Genomic DNA, 27,233 nt, shown 5'->3' on the forward strand with positions numbered 1-27,233 from the left:
TTATCCAGTCAGGAGTGAATGTTATGCTGGCTTTCAAGCTCTATTACATGCCTGTCCTGGGACACTATGGAGAGGGTCATCTGCAATATTCAGGCTTCATAAATTCAAGTTTCCTTTATACAAGAACACAAATTGAAGTTTGCTATGTGCAAAAACAGAGGTGTTGTTTCTCGCAGTTGAAGATGCTTTTTAACTGTGAGATAAATAGAAAACTTTACCTGACTTTTGCCACTGCTCTTGGGTCAGGTAAAAAAAAGGGAAAAATGCTTTATAGATTGTAAGCTCTTTGGACTAGTTCTCTCCTTCTTTTATTATCTTCTACCTGGGCTAGAATTGAAGTATACATGCAGTTTATTAAGTACTAGAGATGTGCAGCCAAGAAATTATCGTTTTGGATGGAATTTTCATTCTGAATATTCAGGTAAATTTGTTTCCCCGAATATTCTGTGGCTGCACTATTTGGTATTAGTTTAGTTTAAAACAAAACAAATTCTGAATTTTAGTTAAACATTTACATTTGCTTTCGTTAAAATGTTAAAACGAAATGTAAATGTTTTAAAGCTACAGGTGAAATGTTCACCTGTAACTACAATACTTACCTTAATGTGCTCTGGCGCGCATGGAGAGCAAGGTAAGGTAAGTATTAATGCCTTTAAAAAAAAGTAAACAAATGAATAATGATGATTTTTGCCGGTATATTTTTCTTTACTTTAATTTTCTGTCCCTTTAATACATTTCAAATTGGAGAAAACTTAGATTACTACATAGTCTGAAAGCTAAAAGCTGCGTCTCTGGTGTATTTTGCTGTTTGCTATAGGAGGATGTATATTATATAAAGCACAGTAGTTTATGTTTACAAATTGTCTTGTTTGTCTAGTTGCTGTCCGTTATCTAGTCTGCATGTTAGGAAAAGGTAACAAGAAGAGGACACCTAAAGGTTTTTGTTATCACGACATATGATCCTCATTAAAGTTTCTAAGTAAGAAGGATTAGCTGGGATAGAATAAATGATAACACAGCTATTAATAAATAAAATATAGTGCAGGAATGAATAAATAACACTATTACAATGTTTCTGCTCTTTGTGTGTCAATGGTATAGAGTTCATTTACTGCTCACTTTGTGTTACTGGCAGAATGAAGGTTTAAACACTCCACCTTGTATGTGTATTGCTGGCAGGAAGGAGTTTAAAGCTAACTGCTCAGTGGTAAGAAACATGAATGAGGAAAATATGAGTATAACATTTGTGGGGGTTAAAGATTTCTGTGTGCCAAGGGCAACATAAAACCTAAACATGCCGCTGTTCTAAAACCAACTTGTCAGGGTGCCAGGAATCAGACTGAGACAAAAAGTGCAAAAATAATTACACCTTTATTAATAGCAAAAAATTAATAAAAAGTCCACAAGTCAAATAACAAGCCAGGAATAAAAAACAGAACTAGTAGTCAGACCAGCCGAGTCAGGAGCCAAAGCGAATAGTCAGACGAGCCGGAATCAGGAACAAGGAGAACAGCAGAGTCAGGAACAAGCCAGGGATCAGGAACCAGGAGGTACGTCAGAAAGCCAGGTAATACACAGGAGCTCTCACAAACAGGTATGAGACAACGCAAGGGCAAAGCATACTGAACAGAGGCCCTTTAAATAATAAGTGATGACATCACAATTCTGAGACTGCATCCTGTCTCACACGGATGATGTACACCAGTCTGGCCATAAAAGGAAGTGCAGGAAATGAGCAGCATCACACAGTATGCACCAGAGTCAACAAGAGAGGTGAGTAAAATGGCTGCCAGCAGCATATGGCAAACAGATCAGGGAAAAAACCCTGACAGTACCCTCCCCCTCAACGACCCCTCCCCCGCGGGAGGACAAAAGGCGTATTGGGGAAATGGGCATGGAAGGCACGGAGGAGGGCGGGAGCATGAACATCAGAGGAGGGAACCCATGAACGCACCCCCTCCAGTGAACCAAATACTATACGCGGCCCCTGAACATACGAGAGTCAATAAAGCTGCTGACCTCATACTCCTCATGGTTGACAATAAAGATAGGGTAGGGACGAGGCAACACAGTGGTAAACTGATTACAAACCAATGGTTTCAGGAGGGATACATGAAAAACATTGGAGATGCGCATTGCAGGAGGAAGGTCAAGAGCGTAGGCCACAGGATTAACCCGTCGGAGTATTCGAAAAGGACCAACATAACGGGGAGCCAGTTTATTGGAAGGCACACAAAGGTTCAAGTTGCAGGAGGACAGCCAAACTCTCTCTCCAACCTGGTAGGAAGGCGCAGGCAGACGCCTACGATCAGCCGGGAACTTTTGGCGCTGCATAGAACGATGAAGGCAATCCTGAATCGGCACCCACATGGAACGGAGTTGCCGGACATGCTCCTCCAAAGCCAGAATACCCTGAGACATGAATGAATCGGGCAACAAGGATGGTTGAAACCCATAATTCGCCATGAACGGGGATAACTTGGAGGAAGAATTAATAGCACTATTACGAGCAAACTCTGCCCAAGGTAACAGTTCAGACCAATTATTGTGGTGATCTGAGACATAGCAACGGAGGAACTGTTCCAGAGCTTGATTAGAATGTTCCACAGCCCCATTGGATTGAAGGTGATATGCCGAGGAGAAGGAAAACTGGATCCCCATTTGAGCACAAAAGGAACGCCAAAATCTGGAGACAAACTGGCTACCCCGGTCCGACACTATCTCCTTGGGTAACCCATGTAAACGGAAGACCTCCCGGCAAAAATTGAAGCAAGCTCCTGAGCGGTAGGCAACTTCTTCAAGGGAATGCAATGTGACATTTTAGAAAAACGGTCAACCACCATAAGGATAACAGTATTGCCATTGGAAACAGGGAGCTCGACAAAGAAGTCCATGGAAAGATGTGTTCAAGGACGCTCACCATTAGCAATAGGTTGAAGAAGACCCACAGGAAGATGTTGAGGAGTCTTATTCTGTGCACAAACTGAGCAGGAGGCAACATATGCAGAACATATGCAGCAACATCAGAACGAAGAGCTGGCCACCAGAATTGTCAAGTGACAGACCAAATCATTTGGTTCTTGCCTGGGTGACCTGCGGCATTAGGATAGTGGTAAGTGTGCAAAAGTTTAGTTTGAAGATGCTCAGGAACAAAACACTTACCATTAGGTTTCTCAGGAGGTGCATTGGTTTGTGCAGCCAGGATCTCCAAGGGAGAAGTCAAATTAGTACGTATGGTAGCCAAAATATGGTCAGGAGGTGTAACTGGAGTAGGTACAGACTCCTCCTTGAACAGAGGGGAAAATTGTTGAGAGAGGGCATCAGCCCTAACATTCTTACTACCAGGCAGGTAGGAGACCACATCATTAAACCGAGACAAAAATAGCGCCCATCTGGCCTGTCGGGGCGACAAACGTTTTGCTTCAGATAGATAAGTTAAATTCTTGTGGTCAGTAAGAATGAGCACTGGCACGCTAGTACCCTCAAGAAGATGCCTCCATTCCTTGAGTGCCAAAATTATGGCCAGTAATTCCGTGTCGCCAATTTCATAATTGCACTCCGCTGGAGACAATTTCTTAGAGAAGAAACCACATGGATGCAAGGAACCGTCAGGCGTAGGACGTTGAGACAAGAGGGCACCTACTCCAGTCTCAGATGCATCGACCTCAAGAACGAAAGGCAGGGCAGGGTTAGGATGAGCCAGAACTGGAGCGGCAGCAAAGGCAGTCTTAAGACTATCAAAGACCTTAATGGCAATAGGTGACCAATGGAATGGATCATTCTCTTTACGGGTCATGTCTGTGATAGGTTTGACCAAGGAAGAAAAGTTTTTAATAAACTTTCTATAGTAATTGGCGAACCCCAAAAAACGTTGAATAGACCGAAGACCAACTGGGCGAGGTCACTGCAGAACTGCAGATAACTTGTCAGGATCCATGGAGAACCCTGCAACAGAGATAACATAACCTAGGAAGGTTACTTGAGTCTGATGGAACTCACATTTCTCAAGTTTACAAAACAGACTGTTCTCACGTAGTCTCTGAAGAACCCGTGTAACATCAGAACAATGAGCCTCAAATGTGGGTGCGTGTATGAGGATGTCGTCTATGTACACCACAACACATTGTTGCAACATATCTCGTAGGACATCATTAATAAATTCCTGGAAAACAGCAGGAGCATTACATAGGCCAAAGGGCATTACAAGATACTCATAATGCCCGCTCCTGGTGTTAAATGCTGTTTTCCATTCATGGCCCTCCTTGATCCTAACAAGATTGTACGCTCCTCTCAAATCAAGTTTAGTAAAGACCGTAGCTCCCTTGAGGCGGTCAAAGAGTTCTGTAATGAGCGGAATAGGGTAAGCATTCTTAATGGTAAGACGATTAAGACCCCTATAATCGATGCATGGTCTTAACTCGCCACCCTGTCTCTTCACAAAGAAGAAGCGAGCCCCTGCAGAAGATCAGCATTTGCGGATGATCCCCCGCGACAGAGCATCAGCAACATACTCCTCCATAGTACAATTCTTTGCAACAGACAGAGGGTAAACCCGGCCCGAGGAGGAATGGCTCCAGGTTGCAGGTAGGAAATCTTGGTACTCCACTGGTAATTGATATACCGAAGAAGTGCACAAGACTTTAACTGGTTTCCGAAGACAAGTGAAAATACATTGCGGAGACCACGACAACATTTCGGACCTACGCCAGTTGAAACTGGGATAATGCTTTTGGAGCCAGGGATAACCCAGAATAACTGGAAATTTTGAAGAGTTTATCACCTGGAGCTGGAGGGTTTCAAAATGGAGAGCCCCACCAGCCATGGATAACGGAGCAGTTTCGTGAGTAATGAGTGCGGGATGAAGGGGCCTGCCATCAATGGCCTCAATAGCAAGCGGAACAGACCGAGGCAAAACAGGAATGGAGTGCTTTGATACAAAAGCACTGTCAATGAAATAGCCCACAGCACTGGAGTCAACAAGAGCCTGGGTGACTATGGAGCGGTCCACCCAAGAAAGGACAACCGTGACCAAAGGTTTCTCCTTTAGCAGTTCTGGGGACGAGGATAAACCACCCAAGGTCTGCCCCCAACAGGACCTTAGGTGTGAGCGTTTCCCAGCCGTGTAGGACAAGACTTCAAAAGGTGGCCCTGTAACCCACAATAGAGGCAGAGCACCTCCCTCCTCCTAAAGGCCCTCTCCGCCGCGGAGAGATGCGTGAATCCCAACTGCATCGACTCAGCAGTACCTGGTGACTCAGGACCAGGAGGCATGGGAGGAGAGGGAGGCATGGGTGGGAATGAACACGTAGGAGACAACAGAACAGGAGATTTCCGCAAGCGCTACTTGAAATAGGGCCTCTCACTTAGTCTGATGTCAATTAGGATCAAAAAAGACACCAATGGCTTGAGATCTTCTGGTAAATCTCTGGCAGCAACTTCATCTTTAATCGCATCAGAGAGCCCATGAAAGAAGGCGGCAACAAGGGCTTCATTATTCCAACCTACCTCTGCAGCAAGCGTACGGAACTCAATGGCATACTGAGCAACAGATCTTGTACTTTGCTGAATGAACATGAGTCGTTTATCAGCAGAGGGGCAGCGAGACAGAATATCAAATACCCTTCGAAAGGAGGCCACAAATTCAGGGTAATTTGAAATCACAGGTTTATTAGTCTCCCACAAGGGATTTGCCCAGGCAAGAGCTGTGTCAGAGAGTAACGAGATGAGAAATCCCACCTTAGCTCTGTCAGAGGGAAACGCCTGAGGTAACATCTCAAAGTAAATGCCCACCTGGTTCAAAAACCTTCTGCACTGATTAGGATCGAATCCATATCGCTGAGTTAGAGGTGCAGAACCGGACATGCTCCTGGTAGGACTAGGTGCAGCAGCGGAAACAGGAGCAGCCATAACTTGCGGGACACTTTGGTCCAAATGTGCAGTGCAAGTCAGCAGGGATAGTGCAAATTGATCCAAGCGGTGATCCTGTTCATCCATCCTGGACATGATGGCAGGTAAAGGTGGATTATTAGCACCATCAGGATTCATGGCCCTTGTGTAATGTCAGGGTGCCAGGAATCAGACTGAGACAAGAAGTGCAAAAATAATCACACCTTTATTAATAGCAAAAAATAATAAAAAAGTCCACAAGTCAAATAACAAGCCAGGAATCAAAACCAGGACTGGTAGTCAGATGAGCCAAGTCAGACGAGCCAAAGTGAATAGTCGGACAAGCCAGAATCAGGAACAAGAAGAACAGCAGAGTTAGGAACAAGCCAGGGATCAGGAGGGACATCAGACAGCCAGGTAATACACAGGAGCTCTCACAAACAGGTCTGAGACAACGCAAGGGCAAAGCATACTGAACAGAGGCCCTTTAAATAATAAGTGATGACATCACAATTCTGAGACTGCATCCTGTCTCACAAGGATGATGTACACCAGTCTGGCCATAAAAGGAAGTGCAGGAAATGAGCAGCATCACACAGTATGCACCAAAGTCAGCAAGAGAGGTGAGTAAAATGGCTGCCAACAGCACATGGCAAACAGATCAGGGAAAAAACCTGACACAACTATAGTGATTCCTCTTTGTAAAGTATTTTCCACATCTGCCCATATTTATACCCCTTTGTCTGACTTATAGAGATTAGAATTAAGTCAATCTGATTTGGATTCTTCTGATTCTCCAGCCATTGGTCAGTCATTAACTGCCAGATTTAAAGGGACATGAAACACAAAAATCTACTTTTATGATTCAGATAGAGCATACACAATGAAACAACTTTTCAATATACTTCTATTATCTAGTTTACTATGTTCTCTTGGTATCTTTTGTTGAAAAGCATACCTAGGTAGGCTCAGGAGCTGTAAGGTTGCTGCTGATTGGTGGCTGCACATATATGTATACCTCTTATCATTAGCTTACCAATGTATTCAGCTAGCTCCCAAAAATATGTGTGTATGTATATATATATATATATATATATATATATATACACATTGATTTTAATTCCTTTTTAAGGTAACATAATACTATTATGACAGTGCAAAAAATCTACAGTGCAAATAAAGAATTGCAGCTCAGTGAAACAATGTGTAGACTAGGACATCTGTAGAGTGCTAGGACAAGCTTAGCACTCTACGTGCTCTGTGGTAGAGCACTATCTTGCAAATAAAGGATTGTTGACATAAAACCACAACTGCCCTTATTGACTATCAATACAGAGTTGAGATACAATGAATAATAATTTTTTGCCATTGGCCCTCAGGTGAAAATGTTGGACAGGCTTGTTAATTTTTAAATACTTTTTTTTCTGATCTTTGTGGATTATGTATGCTCACAGCACAATAGTGTAAATATATGTCAGATGTGTGTCATGAGTAATTAGCACAAATAAACAAGGTTACTATATCAAACCACAAAATACATAGCTGCACATCTCTGGCCAACAATACTTTCTGAGGCCAAAAGGGTATGGGGGTGGAAAGGGTGTCATTGTTTCATGGACACTGGTTTCCTGACATTTAGGTTCTGTAGATCTCAGGAAATGGGTTGGCAGAGACTCACAGACAGCAAGCTGTAATGTCTGGGCAAAAGCACTGACCCTGAATCAAAAGCATTAACTCTTTGCATACCAGAAACATCTGAAGTATAGAAACTTGCTACCTACATTGGAATTTGTTTGTAACTACATCCCTACTCAAAACCTAGGCTTCCTTTATATTATCCAACCAATCCCAGCAGATAAATATTTGTATTATTTATTTATTATCAAACAGATATGTTTTCGGACAGTTTTGATACAGAAAGGGACAGATTACAAGTGGAGAACTATTAAACACTCCCGCTCAAGCATTAACTGCGCTAGAAGTAAGATTTTTGCACTCATCGGGTTGTACTCGTATTAGGAGTTGAAAGTTAACTGTTTCCACTCTCGTGCTAACCTAACAAGCGCAAAAAGCCGAAGCTAGAATATTATGTGCGTGTTCACGTATTCCCCCATAGAAGTCAAAGGAGCAAAAAAAGTGGAAAAACATAATTTATGTAAGAACTTACCTGATAAATTAATTTCTTTCATATTAGCAAGAGTCCATGAGCTAGTGACGTATGGGATATACATTCCTACCAGGAGGGGCAAAGTTTCCCAAACCTCAAAATGCCTATAAATACACCCCCCACCACACCCACAAATCAGTTTAAAGCATAGCCAAGAAGTGGGGTGATAAGACAAAAGTGCGAAAGCATAACAAACAAGGAATTGGAATAATTGTGCTTTATACAAAAAATCATAACCACCACAAAAAGGGTGGGCCTCATGGACTCTTGCTAATATGAAAGAAATGAATTTATCAGGTAAGTTCTTACATAAATTATGTTTTCTTTCATGTAATTAGCAAGAGTCCATGAGCTAGTGACGTATGGGATAATGACTACCCAAGATGTGGATCTTTCCACGCAAGAGTCACTAGAGAGGGAGGGATAAAATAAAGACAGCCAATTCCGCTGAAAATAATCCACACACCACCTCCATAGGAGGCAAAGTTTGTAAAACTGATTTGTGGGTGTGGTGAGGGGTGTATTTATAGGCATTTTGAGGTTTGGGAAACTTTGCCCCTCCTGGTAGGAATGTATGTCCCATACGTCACTAGCTCATGGACTCTTGCTAATTACATGAAAGAAAACAACCCAACACCCTACTTGCGCACAAACCTGATCGCATATTCTCATGTGCTCTAACCCAACATCAAAATATTAATATTTCAAATTCCAATGTTCGTCACATTTATTTATTCATATAAATAAATATTTCTACATATATCTGATGGTATTTTGGTACAATATATATCTATACCTATATATATATATACTTGATTATATATAGTTATCGATATATAAATATATATACAGGAGTATCTATTTAAAAATACTTAGAACATATTCAATCTGCTATGTGCAGAATATTGGAATGTGAAGTATTCACATTAAAATACACAGGATAACACTTTATTAAATATGAATATTGTATAAATATGCTTTTAGATATTTTCATCTACTTAACTGCAAAGGGCTCCAATGCACTTATACATATGTCATTATATGTATTTATATGTGTATATGTGTCTGTAAATACATATATACACATATAAATACATATGTACACACACATATATATATATATATATATATATATATATACTATATATATATATATATACATATCCATCTTTAGAGATGTATGTGTATGTATCTCAATGTTAAAGCCTTTTGCCTACACCTGAGATCTCATATCTTTAAGCCCTTATAACTTTTTGAGCAATATTTTTGTTAATAATCTTTATTAGATGGTGTTATTATGAGTGTAAATGCTATTTGTAATGTATTTTTGATGTTTTTTGTGACACTTTTTGTAAAACAGTTAACCAGAGTTCCGAGGATGTGGTAATCATTCCAATGTAAATGGTGATTGCGCTCAAGCGATCACGTTTACTTTCAACTTGTAATACCAGTGGTATATCGCTGTGGAATCTGTTGGCACTCTACAAATAACCGATAATAATAATAATAATAATAATAAATAAACCCGACAAGAGCAAACACCCATGATAAACCCCTTATCACTCTAATGTAACTGTTAGCGCTCCACTCATAATCTGGCCCAAAATTAAGGGACATTTTTTGACCACTCATCCTCCAACATAGTTCTTCATGTGGGGAATTCTGTATGATCCATTTTAGCTTTATTCAGGCATGCTGATGTCCAAGGGTGATAGTGCATTCTGGGCAGACTGAGGTAACATGTTTTAAAATTTATATTTTCAAGAAAGAGTAAGATACAGATTTAGGGCTAGATAAGAAATGGAGCACAATGAATAGCACAGGGTGATTTATTTTGCACTCGTTTTTGCACAAGTTGGTATTACAAGTGGATGGTTACACATTTTACGCAGAGAATCTCAACTTTTTAGCTTCCTGTACTTTTAATTAATGGATAGTTATACGGTAAATACATGGTTATAATTGTCTTGTAGCTGGAGACAGTGCAGCAGATGTTCTGTAAACAGCAGTCAGGAACAAGTCACAATCTCAACCAAGGGAACAGGTTTGGAATTGGATATGAACCATGCACCAAAGTAGTAGAACACGCAAGTGGGTTATCCAAATAACAATTGGCAGAGGTCAGTAACAGGAAAGATAGTCCAGAGTTCTTAGAAAAGCAAAAAGGTCGTCCAGAATCATGTTAACAACACAATCAGGAGTCATGACAGAAAGGCAGATTAGAAATGTAAACACCAAGGCCTTCATAAAATAACTATTTAACTTTGGGCTATGAGTGCAAAAATACAAGTGCTATTGATTGAACTCAACTTTGCTAATATTTTTGCACTCTACTTGCAATCTAGGCCTTGATGGCTCCCATCATTGTTAATCCATTCTGTGCATTGTGTATGATATTTTGAATACTTTTTAAATGAGATAGGTAACCCCTTGATAATAATTCACAACTTTTTCAAATGATTTTGAGACACATCAACCCCTATATTTTGAAAACGGCATTCTAACCCTTAAGAAATTACTTTTCAATTACTTTGTTGCAGTATTTTTGGACTAAATCTTGGACCTATTGAAACACCATTTTCGTCTTTTTCCATCAGATGAATCTAATTATAGCTCAGTTGAAGTTCTTGTGAATGTACAGTAGAGCAATACAAAAACACAATTGTGGAAAATCCTGCTCTATTTTTCTCTCTTTACAATGACATTTTTACAGAAGTGTTAAAACAAGAACTTACCTGATAAATTCATTTCTTTCATATTGGCAAGAGTCCATGAGCTAGTAACGTATGGGATATACAATCCTACCAGGAGGGGCAAAGTTTCCCAAACATCAAAATTCCTATAAATACACCTCCCACCACACCCACAACTCAGTTTAACAAATAGCTAAGTAGTGAGGTGATAAAATAATGAGTAGAAAAGCATACAAAAGAGGAACTGGAAAAATAATTGTGCTTTTATACAAAAATCATAACCACCATATAAAAGGGTGGGCCTCATGGACTCTTGCCAACATGGAAGAAATGAATTTATCAGGTAAGTTCTTACATAAATTATGTTTTATTTCATGTAATTGGCAAGAGTCCATGAGCTAGTGACGTATGGGATAGAAATACCCAAGATGTGGAAGACCACAGAAGAGTCACTAGAGAGGGAGGGATACAATAAAACCAGCTAATACCGCTGAAAAAAATTAAATCTACACAAAAAAATAAGTCTTTCTCAGAAATTTCACATAAATTTTAAGAAAAAACTTAAATCAGAAGCAGAAGAATCAAACTGAGACAGCTGCCTGAAGAACTTTTCTACCAAAGACTGCTTCAGAAGAAGCAAATACATCAAAATGGTAAAATTTAGTAAATGTATGCAAGTTGCTTCTTTGCAAATCTGATCAACCGAAGCTTCATTCTTAAAAGTCCAAGAATTCTCTGAGGCGGAGACTCCAAATAAGCCTTGTGAAGCAAAAGCTTTAACCAAAATGTAAAAGAAAAGGCAGAAGTTTCTGACCTTTCCTAGGACCAGAAAAAACAACAAATAGACTAGAAGTCTTCCTAAAATCTTTAGTAGCTTCAACATAATATTTCAAAGCTCTTACAACATCCAAATAATGTAAAGATCTTTCAAGAGTATTCCTAGGATTAGAACACAAGGAAGGAACAACAATTTCCCTACTAATGTTGTTAGAATTCACAATCTTAGGAAGAAATTTAAATGAAGTCTGCAAAACAGCCTTATCCTGATGGAAAATCAGAAAAGGAGACTCACAAGAGAGAGCAGATAATTCAGAAACTCTTCTAGCTGAAGAGATAGCCAAAAGGAACAATACTTTCCAAGAAGTAGTTTAATATCCACAGAATGCATAGGCCCAACGGAGGAGCCTGCAAAGCCTTTAAAACCAAATTAAGACTCCAAGGTGGAGAAATTGACTTAATAACAGGCTTGATACGAACAGAGTAAATGAAAAATAAAAAACCTGCACAGGGATCTTAAGGGGGCGCACCTAGACAATGATAAATAAAGTCCAATGTTAATATGCTAGTAGCATTACCAGTTCAAAAAAAATAATTCAAAAGGATAATTCAAAAGGTAGACGTGATGGTCTGTGTGATTGAATTAGTGGGTTCGAGGCAGCTCCGCTTGGGCCCGGTATGTTAGGCAATCTGCAGAAATGGTAGAAAGAGAAGAGGGCGCCTCATAGTGTATTTCATACCAGATAGGTGTGTAAGCACGTAAACAGTATTAGGCTTACCAGATGGAGTTGCACCGTCCTGTGACCATTGCTTGCAGACAGGCTAGCACTCTACAGCGGCTAGTACACTGTTTAGGGATTACAAGTTGTACTTCAGAGGGGAGTTTGCTATGCTCCTGTTTTCACTAATGAACCAAATGGGATTTCCAAATAGAAATGATGATAAATTACAACAGGGCTGCTCACGGTTGGCAAACAAGACAACTTCAAAATATAAAAGTTTAAAAAGCAAGACTTTATTGGTTCCAGCAATGCATTTCTCGAGCGCCAAACGGGTCGTTTCATCAGGCAATAAAAACGGATACAATAGTCCTTGATTAACAACATTAAATACACTTGTTGGGATAAAAAACGGAAGTTGTCATGCACAGAAGGCACCAATCAGATGCTCCATCTATTTGTATATACATTGACTATAAAACCTTTAACCTAATAATATAATAATATAATAATATAATATAACTATAATACTATATATCTTGAATCAGCATATCGCTACATCATCTGCATGCATTTTATACAGTGTGTCAAAGCATTCATAGTGTAACTTTAATACTATATATCTTGAATCAGCATATCGCTACAACATCTGTGCATTTTATACAGTGTATCAAAGCATTTTATATTGAGTGCTTGGTCTATTTGTTTATACATTAGCGATAAAACCCTTGACATAAAAGGAATTAACATTGTGCAAATAACTATAATCGTATATATGTTATCAAAGCGTTTTTTGTCAAGTGCTTGGCCTGTTTCTTTATACATTGGCGATGAGACATGAAAGGCATTAACATTAAGCATATAGCTATAATCAAATATATGTTGGATCAGCATATAGCTAAAAGATCAGTGTGTCTCATGTAGCAGTCTCGTCTTTTGAGTAATAGGAAAAAGTATTTCGCCTCAAGGTGTTATATTCCTACTAAAAAGGGAAACTTTAAATTTATATTTGTCTTTCTAAAAATAATATTTAAAAATGGCAACAAATATACAAATACATAATTTGCTAGCTCATATGTGAATTAATGATAATGTAGCAACCTTTATAGCATAGGTTGCTATATTTTCTGCTAGAAAAAAAGGGGAGAAACTTTGAGTGACTGTTCACCTTTCTAGAAACAGTATATTAAATTTACAAGAAGAACATCAATTACTATCCACTAGCTCATATGTGAATTGATGACAATGTAGAAACCTATATAACCTGTTCAATTGTCACTAGGTATAGAGATTATTCTAAAAGAGTTGCATCTCTAAAGTTTATCTTTAACTTTTGGTAAGTGTTCTATTGTGTTCCTTGTAGCCGCACCCCCACACTGCCCTGTAGTGAATGTCAGGAAGATTAGCAATCTTTCTATGAAATAAAACAGAAAGAGCAGAGATTTGTCCCTTCAAAGTACTTGCAGACAAACCTTTATACAAACCATACTGAAGAAACTGTAACATTCTAGGAATTCTAAAAGAATGCCAAGAGAATTTATGAGAAGAACACCATGAAATATAGATTTTCCAAACCCGATAATAAATCTTCCTTGAAATAGACTACGAGCCTGTAGCAATGTATTAATCACTAAGTCAGAGAAACCTCTATGACTAAGCACTAAGCGTTCAATTTCCATACCTTCAAATTTAACAATTTGAGATCCTGATGTAAAAATGGCCCTTGAGACAGAAGGTCTGGTCTTAATGGAAGTGGCCAAGGTTGGCAACTTGACATCCGAACAAGATCCGCAAACCAAAATCTGTGAGGCCATGCTGGTGCTATCAAAAATGCATGCAATTGTTCCATTATGATCTTGGAGATCACCCTTGGAAGAAGAAATAGAGGTTGAAAGATGTAAGCAGGTTGGTAAGACCAAGGAACTGCTAACGCATCCACCATCTCCGCCTGAGGATCCCTTGACCTGGAAAGATACCTGGGAAGTTTCTAGTTTAGATGGGACACCATCATATCTATTTTTGGAAGACCCTACATCTGTATAATCTGACAAAATACATCTGGATGGAGAGACCACTCCCCTGGATGTAAAGTCTGAGGGCTGAGATAATCTGCTTCCCAATTGTCTACACCCGGGATATGTATTGCAGAAATTAGACAGGAGTTGAATTCTGTCCAAGAAAGTATTCAAGATACTTCTTTCATCGCTAAAGGACTGCGAGTCCCACCCTGATGATTGACATATGCCACAGTTGTGATATTGTCGTTCTGAAAACGAATGAATGATTCTCTCTTTAGTAGAGGTCAAGCTTGAAGAGCCCTAAAAATAGCACAGAGTTCTAAAATATTGATTGTTAACCTCGCCTCTTGAGGATTCCAAACCCCTTTTGCCTCTTCAGGATTCCAAACCCTTATGCTGCCAGAAACCCCCAGACAGCTCCCCAACCTGTGAGACTTGCATCTGTTGAAATCACAGTCCAGGAAGGATGAACAAAAGTGGCCCCTTGAACAATAAGATGATGGTTTAACCACTAAGTCTGAGAGAGTTGAATGTTGGGATTTAAGAATATCAATTGTGATATCTGAGTGCTGCAGTCATGAGACCTAAAACTTCCATGCACATAGCCACTGAAGGGAATGATCGAGACTGAAGGTTTCGAAAGGCCTTGTCTGAGGAATCAAGAAACTCTTTGGTAAATTGATCCTGCAACCATGTTTTTGAAGAAACAACACAAGTTGATTTGTGTGAGATTCTGCTAAATGAAAAGATTGAGCCAGTACCAAGATATCGTCCAAATAAGGAAACACCGCAATATAGGCCAAATGGAAGAGCGACAAATTGGTAATGCTTGTCTAGAAAAGAGAATCTCAGAAATCGATAGTGGTCTTTATGAATCGGAATCTGAAGATATGCATTCTTTAAGTCTATTGTGGACATATAATGACCTTGCTGAACAAAAGAATAGGCCTTGTAGTCACCATCTTGAAAGTTGAGACCCTTACAAAGCGATTAAAAAATTTCAGTTCCAGAACTGGTCTGAATAAATTTTCCTTCTTCGGGACAATGAATAGATTTGAATATTAACCCAAACCCTGTTCCAGAAGTGGAACTTGTACAATTACCCCTGAAAGCTCCAGATCTGAAACACACTTCAAAAAGGCCTGAACTTTCACAGGATTTGTTGGAATATGAGAGAGAAAAAAACCTTCTCACAGGAGGTCTTATTCTGAAACTTATTCGATACCCTTGAGAGACAATATTCTGAATCCAATGATTCTGAATAGAACCTGCCCAAACGTCTTGAAATAATTTCAATCTGCTCCCCACCAGTAGATCTGGATTGAGGGCCGCACCTTCATGCAGTTTTGGGGGCTGGCTTTGGTTTCTTAAAAGGCTTGGATTTATTCCAGCTCAAAGATGGCTTCCAATTGGAGCCAGAGTCCTTAGGCAAAGGAGTGGTTTTCTGTTCTCTATTCTGACGAAAGGAATGAAACCGATTAGAAGCTCTAGTTTTACCCTTAGATTTTTTATCCTGGGGCCTTCCCCCCAGTAATAGGGGAAATAATAGAATCGAACTGAAAAACAAACAAATTATTACCTTGGAATGATAAAGATAGTAACCTAGATTTAGATACCATGTCAGCATTCCATGACTTAAGCCATAAAGCTCTTGTAGCTAAAATAGCCAAAGACATATTTTTAACATCAATCTTAATGATATCAAAAACAGCATCACAGAGAAAATGATTAGCATATTGAAGCAAACGAACAATGCAAGATAAATCAGAATCTTTTTTTCCATTGTGCTAAGCTATCCAACCAAGCTATCCAAGTTGATGCAGCTGCAACATCGGCCATAGAAATGGCAGGCCTGAGAATATAGCCAGAATGTAAATAAGCTTTCCTAAGATAAGATTACATTTTCCTATCTAAAGGAAGTACGATCTTCCATAGGAATAGTAGTACGCTTGGCAAGAGTAGTAATAGCCCCATCAACCTTAGGGACTTTTCCCAAAAACTCTAAATTAGCCACTGGCAAAGGGTACAACATTTTAAACCTAGAAGAAGGAACAAAAGAAGTACCAGGCTTAGACCATTCCTTAGCAATCACATCAGAAATAGCATCAGGAACAGGAAAAACCTCAGGAGTAATCACAGGAGGTTTATAAACATAATTTAAAAGTTTAATGAATTTGTTATCAAGAGGACCAGACTCTTTAATATCCAAAGTAATCAATACTTCTTTCAACAAAGAACAAATATACTCAATCTTAAAAAGATAAGTTGATTTATCAATGTCAATGTCTGAAGCAGGATCTTTTGAGTCAGAGAGATCCTCATCAGAAGTGTATATATCAGTATGTTGTTGGTCATTACAAAATTCATCAGTATCATGAGAAGTTTTAAAAGACCTTTTACATTATTAGAAGGCGGAATAGCAGACATAGCCTTCTGTATCGCATCAGCAATATAATTTTTCATATCATGTGCATTAGATGTTGAAGGAACAGCAGATACTGTACTAGTACTAATAGAAACATTTTCTGCATGTGAAAGCTTATCATGACAACTGTTACGTACTACAATTGGAGATATAATCTCAGCTATCTTACAACAGATACACTTAGCTTTGGTAGAACTGTGTTCATGCAGCAGGGTTCCTACAGCAACTTCTGAGACAGGATCAGATTGTGACATCTTTTAAAATGTAAAAGAAAAAAATAAAATTTAAAGAAAAAAATATCTTATTTCCTCATATAGCATTTTCAGGAATGGGAAAAAAATGCAAATAGCATAGCCCTCTGAGCATAAAGAAGGCAAGGCAAGGAGCATATAGGAAGTGGGGTAAAATAAAACAAAAAAGTATGACGCATGACGCAAAAAGAAGTATAATTTTTTTTTGCCGCCATCAAACATCCGGAAATGACACAATTTGCGTCATAACAGCTTATCATAGAAGAAAAACAAAAGTACAAACTTATTTCACCACCTCCATAGGAGGCAAAGTTTGTAAAACTGAGTTGTGGGTGTGGTGGGGGGGGGGTGTATTTATAGTCATTTTGAGGTTTGGGAAACTTTGCCCCTCCTGGTAGGATTGTATATCCCATACGTCACTAGCTCATGGACTCTTGCCAATTACATAAAAGAAAATAGATTTTCCCTATATGCAACTTTGTTATGTATTGGATAACAGAGTCATGCATGAGCAGTAAATTATCAAATCTATTTAAAACTTTCTGGTTTATAATTAAATAAAATTATTTCGCAAAACACACATTTCTACATTATACTTTTTTCTTAGGTTTTGGTATCCGAGCAGATACGAGGGCAATCTCACAGGTTCAACACCTTTCTCTCTACTACTGAGGGTTGGTTTAGTGTGAAAAGGGTTTTTATTGACAGGGAAGAATGCCCGATGGGTGATTACCTGATAGAATCATATACAACAAAATAATATGGACTCTATCTCAACCCCCATAACACATGGACAGTTATGACACCCTTGTTTGAAAAAGGAAATTATTTTCTTTCAAATAAATAGTCCTGCATTTATTCTATTTTGAGGGTCTGGTGACTCTAAATAAGCCTTTATGACCCCTCACCATAGACATACAACATTAGAACCTTCATTTGAAAGAGGGGAGGGGGGGTTGCTTCTACTCCACTACAAGGTTCAATATTTTTTTAGTAATGATCCACTGGGAGGAAACATTAGCCTCAGTTTATTTTGCTGTTGATGTCAGTGTTCACGTCTTTTTTTTTTTTTTTCTTCAAGAAAATACAACTTTGCAGCTATCTAAATAAATGGGTGGACTGAGTAGGTATAAAAACTAGCAACATTTGTTGACATTTTGAATGATTTGTATGTGTGTATTTTATGTTACATTGTTTCATTATTATTTTTTTTACTATAAGTTATTTTGGACTTGAGAAATTGTGAAATGTATGGCTAGTTATTTTATTGAATATTGTGTTAAAATGATTAGTGACAAAAAGAATCTTTTAACTATAAATTACTGATATTTAAATAATAAGTACTCCTGAGCTGTTTACCTTAAATGCTTAAGATAAACATAAAATTGTTGCATTGCATATGGTAGCTTTCTGACATTTTTTATTTCTGCAAAAAAACAACAAAATTTATTAAAAGCTCTTAGTATGCTGAAAGAAATATCAAAATATTTGTGTGTGTAACACACAAAAAGCAAAATAATTGAAGTTTAAATGCAATGAGTGCAAAAGCCTAAAATTATATAATTTTAGGGGTATGAAATGGCTCAGTAGTGAAGGGGTTAAATTACTTCAGCAAACAAAGTAAATGACGTATAGAGAGGTCATTATGACATTTTATTATACCTACACAATTGAAGGTTAGCCCAGCTAAAACATATTGTATGTTGTAAAACTTGTAAAGACCTTACGTCTGTGAAATACTCATAAAATTCTAGAACAAACCAGCTGAATATAGACAATCAAAGAAGAAGTGGGAAAAAATCGAATGAAATACTTAATGGAACCCAAAACCCAATTTTTTTTCTTTTATGAAAAAAATAGATAGAGCATGTGAATTTAAGCAACTTTCTAATTTACTCCTCTTATACATTCTCCGTTCTCTTTCTATCTTTATTTGAAAAGCAGGAATGTTAGCATATGAGCCGGCCCATTTTAGATTCAGCACCTGGGTAGCGCCTGCTGAATTGTGGCTAAATGTTCCTGAACTCTATCTTTCCATATAGTTTATGTGAGGGTTAATACAGACTTCCAGTAATGGGCTATTAGAGATTTGGCTGCATTGAATTTTGGAAGGTAATTTAAGTAGCATTGTTCTTGGAGTTAGAGTGAAGTCTTTAGTTAGTATTGAGTGAAAATAAGTATCTACAGTCTGCCATAATGGGGTTAACTTATCACAGTGCTAGCACATATGTAGAAGGGAACCACATTCCCCACACCCCCTCCAACAGTTTCTTGAGTCTCCTGGGTATATACAACTCAAGAAAATTGGAGTCAAGAATCAGCAGAGGAGCAATTTATAATTTAGCTCAAGTAATGTGGTGAGGTGGAAGATTTTTGGGTATGGCTAAATATCCTATCCCAATCATGTCTGTCTAGGTTAATATCTAACTCTTGTTGCCATTTGTAGGCATAGTCTGGTAATGTTATATTATCAGAGGGTTGTAGAAGGTTCTGTAAGAGGGACAATGGATTTTTAACTGCAGTATTATATTAACACAGTGTCTCAAAGGGGGATAGGGGCATAAAGAAGATCTAATTTGTGTTGACAAGTATTAATATAGTGGGTAATTTGGGCATATTTGAGCCAATTTGTGAACCTCCATCTGCTAAGATACCTAAGTCTGTCTCTATCCATTAGTCCCCCCCCCCCTTGCCATCGAGATATTTGGTTAATGTGAACATATGATTCCATTCCTGTAATTTCTGGTAACCTTTGTCAAACCGTCCCACCATTTCTGCATTTAAAGGGATAGGAAAAGAGCGGGGAGTGCTTGGTTGTGATGTTACAATCAGAGGTCACAATCTGATCCCAGGTATGAAAGAGAGGTTTATGTAAGTTGAGATAGGCCATTGTGAGGGCCTGAGATCCTTTGGGACCCAACAAAGAACCCCAACCTTGGGTACCTGTAGTAAGTGAGAGTCCAAGGAGACCCACGCTTTTGTATCTGCTGACCCATGCCAGTAAAACACCCTCTGAAGGGTGACCGCCTGATAGTAGTCCCTCATGTTAGGTAGTCTGAGTCCACCAGATTTCAGTTGAGCCTCGTTGGTGAGGAGATAGTTTAAATCTCATCTGGCAGTCATAAGGGATGAGTGAATTTGTGGGTCCTTTAGGTTAATTTTATGTTGTAGTCCCCTTTTTGACCATATAGTCATAAGCTTTTTAACAGTGCCTTTTGATTAATTTAAGTGTGGAATCATGGCGGAGTGATCATATTTCCATATGAAAGGTGTTAGGGGGAAATCTGGCCACTCCATAGTGAGTGAGACTAATGAATGGTCTGGCCACACTGTTGGGCCAATGTCTGAATCTTTAGTAAGACAAAAACTCATTTGGTACAGCAATATTTTATCGATGCAAGTTTACAGGGACTAGGGATTGGAAAAAAAAGGAATTGTTATGCTGGGTATAGTGGTGTATCCTGCAAACGTTTAGTATCCCCAATTGTCTAAGAAATTGAAAAATAATAATCAGTGGTCTGGAGGCTGGGGTTCCCCGAGTAGAAAAGGAGTCAAGTCTGGGGTCTATTATGATATTAAGTGAGATAAAAGAAGGCGCCAGCATAGTGCAGAAATCAATGGGGTAGGACACGCAATAAATGTAAGTCGATAATACTCACAAGATTTCAGACACTTGATAAGTGTCACAAGAGCTTCCTGGACCCTCAGAGTCATCCAGCTAACTCCCACTCCAATGTGGTAAGGTGAATCCGCTCGTATATACCGGCTGTGATGGCTCCAATATTGGTCTCAGCTTCAGACAGTATTTCAAACTGACAAACCTATGGCCAGCTCAGGATTCAAATATGCGGTCAGTGCTCACACGTTGAGAGCCAATTAGCAAGACAACTCGAAAATGGGTGATGAAGTAGTAAAATAAAGGTTACCAGTTTAGAATAAAAGTTTGTGGCTAAAATCTTAATAAAATAAATAAGACTTTATTAGGCACAACGTTTCTCGGTCTGTACGTGACCGTTTCCTCAGGTGCAAAAGTGTATAATAAAATCACAACAGCCACGAACTTATACATCTCTATACGGCGTCTTCTAATGCACACCGCGCATGCACGTAGGTGTGTCCGAACACTGGGAGTTCCGTTTTAGTCACTTGACCAATAAGGTGCTTGTAATGATACACACCTCTCTAGTTCGTATATCATAGGTGTATACAAATAACCAATGAGGTGCTTACGATAAAACGCACCTCTCTACTACGTAATCTCGGTAAGGATGTTGTTCGCAGTGTAGTGTAGAGCCAAAATCGGCCCATATAACCTATGGTTAGAGTATATATTAAAACTGCCAGATCGGACATACCTACTGTCATATTATGCTTATAGCAAAATAGATATAAAACATTACTTAAAAAGACCAATTTCTAAATATAAGCATAACATATAATGCAAATTGATAAAAATAGAAAGCTAAGCCATAGAAACCAAAATATGGCTACATCTAAAAGTCATCTGAATATATACAAAATTAAATACATCGCATGTAAGTATATAACTTTGCATGTCACTCAAAAATCATGATCGATAACACTGATAATAAAAAATAATATATATTTAAACTATATATTATTATTATTAAAAATGTACATAATGCATGTTACATCCTCTTGAAGGGGTCCATATGGACTACCATGCTTATGAGAGTAATATTATAAAATATATTAAAATGATATAATCTATATATAGCCTCAACTACTAAATGGCAATTTAGAACTAGATACCAGTCCCTAATATGTGCTAATACAAACAGCTTGTAGCTGATAAAAAGGCCCCATTGGTGAGGTCCAAGGGCAACCGTGGCATAACTTATTTCTGTTATTAAACGGACTACATAGCTTACACATATCATATAAATTGAGGAGAACACTAATATTATAAATAACCATAAGGTGTCAATATAGTGGTTTGAATCCTGAGCTGTCCATAGGTTTGTCAGTTTGAAATACTGTCTGAAGTATTGGTCCAATAGGGATCATCAAAACGAATATGGTCACCATCATTTTAGACCCCACCATTTCCCAGATAGCTCAAGAGATCACAGTACTCATAGATCTAGGAACAATCATCCTAATGAGGTTAGGAGTCATATAGAGAACAACAGTAATTATACACAGAGACATGAGAGAGAACATACTAATAGCCCGCAGGTTTTTCAGCAGGCCCAGAGAACAACATACAATTCCCCGCATGTGAGACACACACCGATACGATTAAAACAACTAGAGAGAGGTCCAGAAAGAGAGCATTTAATAACCACTCAGAAAAAAAGATCATACGCCAGCGTGGCAGCAGAGGGAGAGCTAAGTCATCTCAAAAGGAGAAATTTAAACGAATGAGGGAGAACATCTTTAATCTATCAGATCATGTCTTGACTAATGAGGAGGTGGGAGTTCTAAATAGGGGACTCTCTTTTTGTCCTTCCAAAAACCATAATTTGTTTGAATTATTTGTAGACCTGAACAAATTTGTGCGTAAGTTGTCAATTCAACGATATTTCTGTGACAAAAAATTAAAAGGTACCGGCCATGCACCAATTCTAACAAATGAAATGGCAGAAAGGCCCTTAACAGATATTATATACTTTGAGCCCGAGACATTATGTGAGGAATTATTTGATAATTATTTACACTCAGATTTGATCCCCAAATCAAATTTCAATCCCCCATGTACAGGAACCAGTTTGGAAATATTCCAAAATCTGGACCTGGAAGAATTCAGTAAACTTTCTGAAAAGAATATCAAAAATCCCAATCTAAATGCTTATGAATTAACAGCTCTATCTAGACTGGCAGCGAATAAAAATCTGGCGATAAGACAGGCGGACAAGGGAGGGGGGATAGTAATACAGAACATTCAAGATTACATCAAAGAAGCTGATCGTATACTGCTAGACACAGAGTATTATAGATTATTAACATTTAATCCCACAGCTAAATTTCTTACAAATCTGATTAAAATGGTTGATTCAGGCTGGTTAGAGGGAATACTCACAAAGAAAGAGAGGGATTATTTAATACCTTATGCACCCAACCTGGCATATTACTATCACTTCCCCAAGATCCACAAAAGTATGGTGGATCCTCCCGGGAGGCCTATCATATCAGGAATCGACAACTTAACATGCAATTTATCTGAATATGTCGATTCATTTCTAAAAAAATCTGTAATAACCTTAAAATCCTATATTAGGGATACGCCAGATTTAATTTATAAGCTATCCAACATTAAGAAAGAAGGGAGAGAACTGGTCTGGTTGACCTGTGATGTCTCTGCTTTATACTCCAACATTGCTCACCATCTGGAAATTCAAGCCATTGAATACTATTTAAAGAGGGACATCTACATGCCAGTCAAACAAAGGGATTTTTTATTGGAATGTATATCCTTCGTATTGGAAAACAATTATTTTGTTTACCAAGAGAAATTTTATTTGCAGATAAAGGGAACGGCCATGGGGACTAGGTTCGCCCTTAGTTTTGCTAATCTCTTTATGGGATTTTTCGAGGAACATTACATCTATCCATCCTCGTATGGGGCGAACCTAGTCTTCTATGGCCGTTTTATAGATGATCTCCTGTTCATCTGGGAGGGTGATGCCTTAGAAGCCCAGAATTTCATTGACAGTTTAAATAGGAATTCATTAGGCCTAGAGTTTACTTCTAAATTGGATGACAATAGCATAGAATTTTTGGACCTAATACTAACATGGGATACCTTAGGGAATATCTCCACCAAAACTTTTTTTAAGTCAGTGGATGCAAATAGTTACTTAAACTATAACAGCAACCACCACTTACCTTGGAAGAATAATATCCCCTATAATCAATTTTGTAGAATTCGCAGGAATTGCACAGATTTAGCAACTTATGACATGCAGACGAGTATACTGAAAAAAAGGTTTATTGAGAAACATTACCCCCTAGATCTAATTGAGAATAGCTACATGAGAGCTAGAAATAAATGCAGAGAGGATTTCTTTGTCAAAAATAAGGAGATTACATCAATTATAACCAGGGGACCTGTTAAGGTGAATGAGAAGGTCAGATTTATAACACAATTTAATAACAATCACAATAAAATTAAAAATATTTTAGGTAAACACTGGCACATTCTGACAGGGGACCCTTTGCTGAGGGAGAGTATAGGGAATTCGCCCGTTTGTACTTTTAGACGTGCCCCCACATTAAAAAATCTACTAGCTCCCAGTAAGATTGTAATGAAGAAAAAGGGTCTGACTGGCAAAAAAACAAGTCAACTTGGTAATAGTTTTCTAGGTAAACCAGGTTTTTTCAAATGCAATAGGGCCAATTGTGGATTGTGTCAATATACCAACAATAAGAGAACTGAATTTGTATCTCATGTAAGTAAGGAAAAATTTCACATCAAAACACACTTTACGTGTGATTCAGCATTCGTAGTCTATTTGTTAGAATGTAATTGTGGGGTTCAATACATGGGAAGGACCTCGAGACCCCTCAAAAAAAGATGGGGTGAACATCTGAGAAATATCAGTAAAAATATTGCCAACCACAGTGTCCCTAGACATGCCAATCATTGCCATACAGGTACATCCAATTTGTTTAGTATTTTTCCTTTAGAACAAGTGAACCCCAAATGGGGTAGGAACAGATATCTGCATTTAAGACAAAGGGAGACTTTCTGGATTTGGAAACTGCGAACTTTGTCTCCTGGCGGCTTAAATGCAAATATTGATATGGCTGCTTTTAACTAATATACTCCATATATGGTTACAATAATCATTGTCAACATGTCAGCTCTACGACATCAAATATGCAGACACTCATTGAAGCTAATTATTTAGATCAACCCAACTCTTAATATGGTGTATATATATATGTGTCTATATATTTGATTATTTGTAAACCTTTTCTTTTGTAAGACCACTAGTATATTTACAGTATTGGTCTTATATAAGTTAGACAGGAGGCTTAACCTCCAAATATAGTTATATCTTTATAGATGTAGATACCCTTAATATGCAGGGGGTACAGTCATTGATGACTGTGATAAATTGATAATCATATAGTCTATATGTAATTTTCTCCACATCCAATATTAACATCAATATGTGGAATGAGCTTGAGAACGCTCTGTTTTTTATAATCCACCTACATTTGTGTATCCCCTAGCAATACTCCAAACCACTATATTGACACCTTATGGTTATTTATAATATTAGTGTTCTCCTCAATTTATATGATATGTGTAAGCTATGTAGTCCGTTTAATAACAGAAATAAGTTATGCCACGGTTGCCCTTGGACCTCACCAATGGGGCCTTTTTATCAGCTACAAGCTGTTTGTATTAGCACATATTAGGGACTGGTATCTAGTTCTAAATTGCCATTTAGTAGTTGAGGCTATATATAGATTATATCATTTTAATATATTTTATAATATTATTCTCATAAGCATGGTAGTCCATATGGACCCCTTCAAGAGGACGTAACATGCATTATGTACATTTTTAATAATAATAATAATATATAGTTTAAATATATATTATTTTTTATTATCAGTGTTATCGATCATGATTTTTGAGTGACATGCAAAGTTATATACTTACATGCGATGTATTTAATTTTGTATATATTCAGATGACTTTTAGATGTAGCCATATTTTGGTTTCTATGGCTTAGCTTTCTATTTTTATCAATTTGCATTATATGTTATGCTTATATTTAGAAATTGGTCTTTTTAAGTAATGTTTTATATCTATTTTGCTATAAGCATAATATGACAGTAGGTATGTCCGATCTGGCAGTTTTAATATATACTCTAACCATAGGTTATATGGGCCGATTTTGGCTCTACACTACACTGCGAACAACATCCTTACCGAGATTACGTAGTAGAGAGGTGCGTTTTATCGTAAGCACCTAATTGGTTATTTGTATACACCTATGATATACGAACTAGAGAGGTGTGTATCATTACAAGCACCTTGTTGGTCAAGTGACTAAAACGGAACTCCCAGTGTTCGGACACACCTACGTGCATGCGCGGTGTGCATTAGAAGACGCCGTATAGAGATGTATAAGTTCGTGGCTGTTGTGATTTTATTATACACTTTTGCACCTGAGGAAACGGTCACGTACAGACCGAGAAACGTTGTGCCTAATAAAGTCTTATTTATTTTATTAAGATTTTAGCCACAAACTTTTATTCTAAACTGGTAACCTTTATTTTACTACTTCATCACCCATTTTTGAGTTGTCTTGCTAATTGGCTCTCAACGTGTGAGCACTGACCGCATATTTGAATCCTGAGCTGGCCATAGGTTTGTCAGTTTGAAATACTGTCTGAAGCTGAGACCCATATTGGAGCCATCACAGCCGGTATATACGAGCGGATTCACCTTACCACATTGGAGTGGGAGTTAGCTGGACGACTCTGAGGGTCCAGGAGGCTCTTGTGACACTTATCAAGTGTCTGAAATCTTGTGAGTATTATCGACTTACATTTATTGCGTGTCCTACCCCATTGATTTCTGCACTATGTTGGCGCCTTCTTTTATCTCACTTTCTATCTAGTTATTCGCCCTGGGTCACCAACAGGATTCGTTTGAAGAAGCTGCTTGCCATTTGTGATTTGGATACTATCCATCATATCATCGAATATACTAGGACTTTGTGTTTGAGACTGTCTCATTTATATACTATAGCAACACTTTGTCCATTTTACGACTCTTACTTTGTTTTTCATTGCCATTTACAACCTATTCGGTAATGAGTTTTCTATAACCCTCTTTTTTATCCTTTTAATCATCTGTATAGGAGCAATCTTATTTAGTTCCTGCCATATAATAAGTGTTCTTTGACAGTCACTTATTTTAGTTATTATTATTATTTTTGTTATATATACAACAGTCATTTGACCGTTGGCGCACTGATTATCTTTTTTTTTTATTTCTATTATGATATTAAAGTCGCCCCTACAATTAGGGAACATTTTCTATGTTCTTTAATGAGGGATATGAGTCTCTTAAAGAAGGAGACTTTTCTAGAGTTGGGTGCACGTAGACGTTCACTAATGTAACTGGTCTATTACATAATAACCCAGTTAGGATCAATATTCTTCCCTCAGAATCTGTGACTTTATTTAACAATTGAAACATAATGGGCTAGATTACAAGTGGAGCACTAATATATCGCCCGCCCGTAAATGGGCAAAGTTGCCCCTTTATGGGCGCACAATAAATAACCAGCAATTACAAGTGGCAGGT

This window comes from Bombina bombina, chromosome 2, assembly GCF_027579735.1.
Source record: "Bombina bombina isolate aBomBom1 chromosome 2, aBomBom1.pri, whole genome shotgun sequence".
Lineage (NCBI taxonomy): Eukaryota > Metazoa > Chordata > Amphibia > Anura > Bombinatoridae > Bombina > Bombina bombina.